The sequence below is a fragment of the Herpailurus yagouaroundi genome, unplaced genomic scaffold, assembly GCF_014898765.1.
Source record: "Herpailurus yagouaroundi ecotype Mexico unplaced genomic scaffold, PumYag 139, whole genome shotgun sequence".
In the NCBI taxonomy this organism is placed as follows: domain Eukaryota; kingdom Metazoa; phylum Chordata; class Mammalia; order Carnivora; family Felidae; genus Herpailurus; species Herpailurus yagouaroundi.
The window spans coordinates 25032111-25042271 of record NW_024412394.1 but is presented as its reverse complement, the minus strand read 5'-3'; the positions used below and the strand labels follow the sequence as shown (position 1 = coordinate 25042271).

The window sequence follows — 10161 nt, the reverse complement described above, 5'->3', positions numbered from 1 at the left end:
TCTCCATTTTTGCCCCTCCCCACTCAAAATAAGTAAATAAACTTTAAAAAAAAAAAGGCAGTTTTTGCAAATTTTAGCTGTAACATACCTGTGTGCAGGGCTAAGCAGAAGTTTCTAAGCTACATGTCACATGAGCAAGGGAAACAGAAACAATATGGAGCCAGATGTCCTAATTTCTCCGTTATAATTCCCCAATGTAAAAGGTCCATTCTATAATCATGTGGAATCAGGGACAAGGGGACATCATCTCTCATCAGACTATTTACTGCTGAAACAGGGTCAACAAGGGGCTATTGTGGAATAGAACAATTTGGCTTGACTTATGAAATATTTCTTTAAAAATTTTTACATTTTTTTAATGTTTATTCATTTTTGAGACATAGAGAGAGACAGAGCATGACCGGGGGAGGGGCAGAGAGAGAGGGAGACACAGAATCCCAAGCAGGCTCCAGGCTCTTAGCTGACAGCACAGAGCCAGACGCGGGGCTCGAACTCATGAACCACAAGATCATGACCTGAGCTAAAGTTAGGCACTCAACTGGCTGAGTCACCCAGGCACCCCTGACTTATGAAATATTTCTCAGTGCCTCTTTTTGGTATTGGAGTCTTAGAAGTAAGACTTTTTTTTTTTTTTTTTTTTTTTTGCATTTCTATGGATATAGTAGAAAAACACAGGTTAATGGTTGAAGCAAATTATAAACCCTAGTACCTGATTCCCAAGTGTTGCCAGTGAGAAGATTTTTAGATCTTGGGCTCAAAGCATCCACAGATGGAGTGAGGGCAGGCAGCAATAATCTGATAGATTTTTCTAGTTTGTAGTTCAAATGTCTCTGGTGATCTTTTTGAATGGTCTGTACGAAAGGCAAGAAGATTGTTTATGTATGAGCTATTGTGGCAGTTTCTCTAAAGTTTACCTCCAATTGACTAACTTCAGTTTTCAGTGCTTTAGGAAAAAGGGCAGTTTTAGTTCTCAATGATTTCAAGTGAAGAGAATGGGAAAAAAATTGTAAACTTAATTTGGAGAGTTAATCAGATAATTGAGGAAAACAGGAATTCAGGATCCAGACTAGTTTTATAAACAAACAATACTTAAAGACAACCAGAACTAGAATCTAGTATCCACAAAGGTGTGTTTCTGAAACATAATTTCACTCTGAAATCACCATAATTTTGATCAGAGATAACCAAATTAGGACGAAATTGTTTGCAAAATAAGTCCAGTTTTAACAGATTTGATCTAATTATTTACATAAATGCAGCAAGAATAGTGATTGACCATACAGGTTCTTTCAAATCTGCCTTGCTGGAACTCTTTACAAGGAACTTCAGATTGGACTTCTAACAGCCTTTTAAAGCAAACAAGCAAGCCAAATATTTGCCATCAGGTTTTCCTGCAATCCCTGTAGATTTGGGTGGATTCCTCTCTTCTCGAGGTCCCCTAAATATCCTGAGGTCCCTGGACCTGCCAGGAAGTGACATTCTTTACTCACCTGGTAAGGCTGCTGGGAACTCTGTAAGCAAGGTATCGGGCTGATTTTTTTCCAAGGAGCTTCATTGGCTGCATAAAGTCCATCTTAGTTCTTTAAAGCTGTCTGGTCATCTCTGAGTCTATGCATGTCTCTCTCAAATATGGCATTCCAGTCAAAGTTCTGGTAATATAACCAATGTTTTCAATGATGTCCTGTTACAAGAACAGATTATTAACTTATGCAAATAGTTATAATTGTCATGAAAGAAAGAATACTCACTGAGACTTTCTGAATTCTGGAGAGTTCAGGTAAAGAAAAGATAAATGTTTCAATTTGTGCACAAAGGAACATTTTATCAAATTTCTGTAAGTCATAGATAGCTTGAGAGAAAAAGTTTCCTTAAATCTGGAAGGGCAAACATTAGAAAATCAGCAATGTTTCAAACAAAAGTCATAAAAACTATAATCATCTTTCTCAACTTATTTAGTTCCATGTAACTAATTCTTGTTTTGTTTGAATGCAGGTTTTCCATTAGTTCCTGAAATCCTTAGTTCGGTTTTATGATCTTAAAGATAGCAGAAACCTGTATTTGTCAAAAGTCCTTTTCATGAATCTCCTTGCAGCTAAACACATTTGCAAAAGTATCAGAGTGAAATAATAACTGTAAATGACAAAAGACTCATAAATGACTATGGGTAAAAATCTGATAAGGGCTCATTATAATGCAGTTGACAAGGAAATCTGGTTATTTTTGTGACACACAACATTTCAATAATAAGAATTACATATGATCACATTATACCAGGACATATTAAAACTTTAGGAATTTCGTATAATTTCTGGAACAGAATATAAGCATTCACCTACACAATATAACCTAAGAAGGCTTATCATCATTTGTTTATTTAGTCAAAAAACCTAATTAATCAAAAAGACTTCATTTAGAATTTTAATTTGGGGGAATTCTGTTAAAAATCTCAGAAGGTTCTAAGGCACATACATAAATAGGATTGATAATAAATTATTATAAAACTTAATATTTAATTTTCCTATTTAACCAAAGTGGCAAGAAGATATTCTACATAAGGTTATATAGTTGTTAACAAAATTTAGCTCCTTTAATTTTGAGAAGTTTTAAATTTTTTAATGTTTAAAGCCTTGATGAAGACAAAACAGAAACATTCGTTTTCCTGGGATGATAAAGAAAAAAAAAACTTATTTGTAATTTCTTATTAAGAGCAGTCCAACAATCTAAGAAAACTGTTTAACAGAGAGAAAACCAAATTCCAACATTAAACCAGTTTACTTTTGAAGTATATTCATTATTCCAATCTCAGTCCTGACCATGTGTAAAATTATTTTCCAAATCTTCTACAACTTTCTTTTTTCATTCAGATTTTGTCCTATGTTTTCCCTTTGTAAACAACCAGTCTCATTTCAGGACAAAAAAATTTTTTTCCCCTCAACAACAATGTATTCTCATTCCTCATAACTGTCTTAACCAAAAACACATCTTGTTTTCTTTATCATTTCTAACAGTCTTAATTATGTTTTCAGAATTTAAACTTTTAAGAAACCTTAGTCTCCAGTGAAAACTAAGTAGTAACCAATTGTGAACTTTTATACCAGAATTCTTTAGGTTGGCAAACTTATAAATATATTTCATAATATTTAGAAACATGTTTTTTATAGTACAACTTCCAACAAAACATAATACATGTTTTACTAACAGACCAAGGTATTTTTAGTTTCTTTGTAACAAGACAAAGGCACACAGACCAATTTTAGTATTAATGTTTCAGTATTTTCTCTTTTTTTTTGGGAAAAGACTTAGGTATTCAATGAATTTAGCCCAATTTATCATTTAACTGAGCAAACCTTCAAAGTTTTAGGTTGCCAAAGATTTTGAACACTGTTTTAAAGTTTACCTATAAACCTTTTTAATTATTTAACCTACTTGCTCTTAACAATTATGCATGAAAACCTTCTGAGACAAAATTAACCACCACTTTAAGTCATTTTCTCTGACAAACTGCAATAGAGACAACATGAGCTTATCTGACTTTTAGTAAACCTTGGAGGAATAAGCTTTATATTTAATGCTGATAACTCTAAAAACTCTATTTTAATTAAGCCAGCAATCTTGAATTAGCTTTAATATCAAAATGTTGCACCTGTGGCCACTAAAAAGGCAATCAGTTTGTTCCCCGGTGTTAATTTTACGTGGGGCTTCTGAGGGGAAATCTGAAGTGAGCAGTTTAAGTCCAAGGGAGTTGATTCATGCTGATTTGGGAGGTACTTCAGTTTGAAGCTCAGAAGGGGGAGTGCTTTTTGCTCCTTGATACTAAGGGTAGGAGGAGCAGGAGCCCAGGGCACTGAGGCATCGCCCACGGTGTAGAAACCAGTTGCATAGGCAGTACCAGTGGCAGTGCAGGAACAGGAGGGGGTGGTGGAGGCAAAGCTGACAGGGGTTCAAAGTTTGGACTAACATTCTTCCATCTCCATTTTCTGTCTATCCGTCCTGCAAAATAGGCCTTTTCTCTGTTACTCATCAGCCCTCTGCACCATTTATTCATAATAGAATTCCTAAGGGACTTTTTTGGGGGGAATAAAAGGAATGTTCCCTATCTTCCCAGGCAAAAGTTCACAGAAAGAACATAGAAGAAACAAAAGTATAATGAAATAATTCCCAGAGTACCTCTGTGAGCCCTGTTCCTCCCCAAAAGTAGAGTTTCACGGGACCAAACAGCTTCCTAGACAAGCTAAGAGAGTCAAACCAAAACCCCCTATTTGGTGGCAACCAAATGGGAAGAAGAAAGCTAAGAGCCACTAATATTTGTAGAGAGAACATTAAGGTTCCAACTTTCAAAAGCTCCCTTTTATGAAACAAATCGAACACAGCCAGTGTCGTCGAAAGTTACCACAGTGGCAGCAACAAACAGACCAAATTCAAATGAACTGGCTAGTCCAACAACTATTGTCCTCTCCAACAGGGTACCTGACACAAAAGGAAACAATGTGGCTTCTCCCCAAGAAAATTCCAAATGGACGGGAGGGATTTCCAAGTTGAACACACAGAGTGACTCACCCTGCTTTCAATTCAGTGAACTCTCAGAGGTCTACCCCAGGACCCAGCACAGGGTCAGCCAGCAGCTCCAGGAAGTCACAGAGCAAGTCCCCAGGAAAAACGGTCCCGCTTCCCTGCCCCGACCCCACAACTCCTCAGGACTTACTGGAAGAATCCTGGGGTGAGCCAGCTGGTGGCTGGTCACATGCTATTGATTCTGGATGGGTCACCAAAATTGTGACCAGGTACAAACTCATTCTGTTTGCCACAGGACAAGCCAGAAGCCAGTATGTCAAGAGCAAGATGTTGGGGTAAGGAAAGCTACTTTTTTCGGAAAGCCAGTAATCCAAGGAGATGATGGAATATTGTCCTAAAGAACCATCTCCCCTTGGCATGAAATTCCAGCTTCTTTTTTCAGCAGAAGGGTGTTGGAGTGTAAAGATGACTGACATCTCTAGATCTGAGGAAGGTCATATAACTTCTTTGTTCTTGGTCAGTTGATCTTTGCACACAGGAATATGGTCAGGTTGTTCTGTAAATCTTGAGCCCTCCTCAATCAACACCTGCTGGTGGATTGGTGTATAAATATGCCAGTTCTTTCACTCCTTGGGTGAACAACCCCAAGACATGTGTTCCATGCTACTTCTCAGAATTTCCCCATGTTTTTGAGTTACTGCCACAGTGTTAGCTGAGTTAGTAATGTAGGTTTTATTGGCTGCCTTTTCCTTCCTACCCCAGTTTCCCATTCCTCTGCTAGTGTTACCTCCACTTTCCACCTAAGTCACTTGCACTCAAATCCTTATCTCAAGACCTACCTCCAGAAGAACCCAAACCAAAATAGCAGAAAGTTTGCAAATAAACAGTAAGGACTTTGTTGGGAAAGGAGCAAAAGTTGACAATTTTCAGGTGATTATTGGCCAGAAGAGAGTTTTTTCAGCTGTCAAATTTTAAGTCTAATGGTAAACTGTAAAGTAGTCATGTGACTAAGTGGAGAGGAAGCAATGGAAATACAATAGGAATTTTTTTTGGAATGTCCATGAATGGAAGGAGGAAAACTATTAGGAACCCTTACTTGCCATTCAAGATTCTTTGTTGAACGTCACAGACCTAGCTGCCCTCCATAGATCAGACCACCTCTCCCTCCTTTGTATCATACATAAATAAGAAAATATATCCAGCTTCTAGCTGAATGTATACTTGGCAACTGAGGTGACCTGCCTTCTGATACTAGTACTACAAGCCAGTGAAATGAAGCAGGTGGGGACAGAGAGAATATGGACAGAAAGTGATGGAAGACTAAGTAAGATCATTCTCAGAGCCTCTATTTAGAATGTTGGTGTTAGAATCCACAGGTCAGTTACAAAGTATTATGTTAACAGAGTCTTTTTTTTTTTTTTAAGTTTATTTGTTTTGAGAGAGAGCAAGAGAGTGTGAGCATGAAAGGGGGAGGGGCAGAGAGAGAGGGAGAAAGAATCCTAGCAGGCTCTGCATGGACACCAGATGCAGGGCTCAAACCCACAAACCCTGAGATCATGACCAGAGCTGAAATCAAGAGTCAGACATTTAATGGACTGAGCCACCCAGGTGCCCCTAACAGAGACTTTGGCAACAGAAATTATGTTCTAAGTCAGAGATGATGCAAGTAAATCACATTTGAATCTGGTTGAAAGAAAATGTGAAGAGAAGCAGCTCACTTTTTTGACACAAACCAGTAGTCTAGCGATCATGTTGGAGAGAGGGTGTGGTACTCAAAGGAGCTTTTTAAAAAAGACACATCTATGTTTTAGACTCTTATACTAGCAAAAGGAAAATATATAGGAATTGTCTCATTGTGTTCATAAATAAATGAAGTAACTGGATTCTAACAGATGACTTATCTTCCTCATTTTATTATTTTAGAAAATCTCCACCTGCTTTTAGAAAAATAAATAATGTTGCCCTATTTACAGGCAAACTTTTTATTTTTTATTTTTTATTTATTTATTTTTTTAAAGTTTATTTATTTTTGGGACAGAGAGAGACAGAGCATGAACGGGGGAGGGGCAGAGAGAGAGAGGGAGACACAGAATCGGAAACAGGCTCCAGGCTCTGAGCCATCAGCCCAGAGCCTGACGCGGGGCTCGAACTCACGGACCGCGAGATTGTGACCTGGTTGAAGTCGGACGCTTAACCGACTGCACCACCCAGGCGCCCCTACAGGCAAACTTTTTACAAAGGAGTTTAATAATTAAAAGTCTTAAGGCTTTCTTAGCTTATGGTGAAAAAAATGATTGCTCCTATACAGAAACCTCTGGTTTGGAGAAAAATAGGCAGATATTTATTCCAAAAAGGAATATGTATTTACATTTTAAAGCTATTACTGAATTTTGAGACTAGTACTCAGAGTCCCTCTTAGTAAATAATGGTCATTTCTTCTTAAGAGACATGGTTGGATTATTTATTTACCTCTCATTATGCTGAAGTATGAGACATGTTTTCTTTATAATAAAGCAAAAATGTCTTTATTGGCTGCCTTCTCTTTCCTATCTCAGTTTCCCATTCCCATTAAGTGTATGTATGCATTTATTTATTTATTTATTTATTTATTTATTTATTTATTTGAGAGACAGCACAAGCAAAAGTGGGGAAGGGGTAAAGAGGATGGAGAGAGAATCCCAAGCAGGCTCCAGGCCTAGTACGGTGCAGGGCTGAATCTCATGACTATGAAATCATCACCTGAGCAGAAATCAACACTTGAGTGCTTAACCAGCTGAGCCACCAAGGTGCCCTTAGCGTATTCTAACAATTGGGAATGGAATATTGCAACTGGCTTTAGAATAGCCAATAAACGACAGTTTTTACTATGACTGGATTTAGAACATGATGCCTTCACCTACCTAGTATCAAAGCAGAAGCAAAGCTTCACTCCCTGCAAGTTCACCATCCTAATGGACCTCCTGGTTCATATTCTCTCAATGCTCTGCCAATTTTGTAATAGCCATTAGGAAGTTTCCAACAGTCTGTCCTACCTCAGTAAGAGGGAGAAAAGCAATATTAACTAGGAAAGAACCAGATGCAATGGTAATCTGAGCCATTAAAAAAAAATCCCTTCTTGGGAAAGAAGAGTAATATGACACTGCAAAACTCCAATGTGGTTTGAAGAGTAGAAAAGGTCTCTCTATTGTGTGTTTCAAATGTGCATGTTGAGAAGAAATTACCTGGTAATTTTGTTAGCATAATCCACAATCTGCATAATGTAATACATGGAAGTCATGGCTCATTGCTAATTCCTCTTCTATATCACTTCTAGAATTGTGGTTCTGTTTTGATGACTAATTTTAATCCTTGGCAGTCCACTTCTATGAAATCTCGTTGGCTTACCCTTATCCCATCAGCAATAAATTGGACTGAATGTATGAGAAATGAGCCCACATTTACGGGGGCCTCGGATATAAGCAGTCTGCTTTAAAGTATGATAAAAAATAATGTGAGATGAAATAAGCCTTTTCAAGATACACTTTTTAAAACTCCATCCTTTGAAATCTCCACAAGGAACTTATACTCCTGAAAATTGCCTGTCTGGAACAGAGCAGTGTAGCCTCTTAACACTCTTTTTGAGATAAGTAATAGCTGATTATTGCCCCTGTATAATCATCAGGATTCTCTAGAAGAAAATGAAACATTGTACAATCATGCAGTAGGACTGAATGAGACAGAACTTTTTACCTTTGTGAAATGAATTTCTTCACGTAAGTTCTCTCTAAATCCTTGAAATAGCCAAAGTGAAGAGCAAAATACTATTTTCAGTGGCTTCAAACTCTACATACAGGATACCATGACATCAGAGATGACTGAGGGAGACGTACTAAGAACTTCTGAGCAACATGGCTCAAAAAACAAATATGAAGACCCATTTAAAGCTGGTTTCAGTCCTGGCTCCTTGTTTGCTTTGATGTTGGAGCTGATTTTAAAATGCTTTTAAAGGATACTCTGGTGTGCCTTAAGGGGACAGCAAGGATAAAAATGAAAACAGCTAGAGAAAATGAACATTTTCCAAAGAAAATGAAATACTCTCGTCACTCTTAAATGTCACTTGATTTCACAGATCCTATTTACCATCATTTAACAACTTAGAAAAGAGTATGCCTTATTAAAATATTACCCATTTAAGCAGAAATCTTCAGAAATCGACGAGGGATCATACTTAAACGCATAGCCTAGAGTGCAGTGCATTTTACATACTAGTTGATGCCCTCTCTTGGCAATAATAGTCAATCCTGGATTGCTTTAGGAAGAACTATAAAAATGTAAATTACTAAGACCTGATTTGGTCTTATTGCCTTAGCTAAGTTCTAACACTTAAACTTAAAATATATGGCTGCTGGAGCTAATTAATACTGGTTAATTTGCATATTCAAGAGTCTTCCCATAGTACTTCTTCTCTCTCTTAATATGAGATGACTCTTTCAAAGCTCATGAGGCCATTTAAATAGTGAACTGGATTGAAATTTGTGCCTTCATTTAAAAATGTTTCAAATTTTTCTCGAGCACCATATCCCAGTTTGGATTCTATCTTATATTCCTTACTAGTTCCCCTCTCCAATAAACAGAAGACAAGGACTATTTGGTATCAAATTACACAATTTAAATAGAAAGTAATGTCTTAAATTAGCATAATAAAAAGTTTTGGAAGTGATTGTATACTCATAAAATAATTCAATCATGCATTTAAATACAGCAGAAAGCAAGCCTAGAATATATATTTGCAAATAGCTTATAAGAAAATATCTACCAGAGTAGACTCATAACATAGAAAAAATGGGAATAAAAGAGATATATATTTGGAATAAAAGAACAGTGTTGTTTATTTGATATCAATATTAATTTTCCAAACTCAACAGTCTCTGATTTTTAGGTTACTTGGTTTCTCAAATAAATGGGAACTAAGACTAGATATTACAAGATATTACTAGATATTACAATATCTATTTAATTTTTCTTCATAAAATCCATCAATATTAACATTCTTCCTTTTTTTTTACACTTGAGAAATTACCTCCAAATGTGTTATTTTACAAAGTTAACATTAGCACTTACCCCAAGACATTATGCCCCTCTTACTATAACCACCAAAGTATATAAGGAAAATTTAAAGATGTACCATTATTGAAACAAGTGTATGGTCACACCTAGTGACTACTTTGCAAGGAAGAACAGAATATCCATAAGAGCTTATAGCCATATAGGATCCATAAATGGCTACATTAGAGATATGTAGCAGAATTTACCTGAACACAGATAGTCATCCATCAGACTTCGTTTTAGAGTTCCAGTATTTTTAGAACCCAAACCAGCCGAGCACACCTTAAATTTCAGAGCTAAGAAGCAAAGGGGAAAGAAGTGAGACAATTGGTCCTTCATTACAAGGCTTTAAATATAGTTGCAAGCTTCGGTTTTAAGATATGTTATCTAATGCACCTGGATCTCCAAAGTGTAATTAATTTTTATGGTTACCTTCCTCCTGAAGGACAAAATGGCTGTTGGACATTTTATCCTTCAGCAAGTTATTTTCCTCCTCTCTTAATGTACTAGATCATCTCTTTCAACACTATTTGAGTGTCCAATACCAAACACCTGGAATTTTCA

The 10161-nt window shown here is 36.7% G+C and overlaps 1 long non-coding RNA gene across 1 annotated transcript; it reads right to left on the bottom strand.

Moving 5' to 3' along the window:
* Positions 1-721: 721 nt before the first annotated feature.
* On the bottom strand, positions 722-9901 carry LOC121029124 (uncharacterized). Its single transcript, XR_005789602.1, has 4 exons — positions 9804-9901; positions 8242-8514; positions 1491-1681; positions 722-851 (listed from the first exon to the last, which is right to left on the bottom strand). It is a non-coding gene; the product is annotated as an uncharacterized LOC121029124 (long non-coding RNA).
* Positions 9902-10161: the final 260 nt, after the last annotated feature.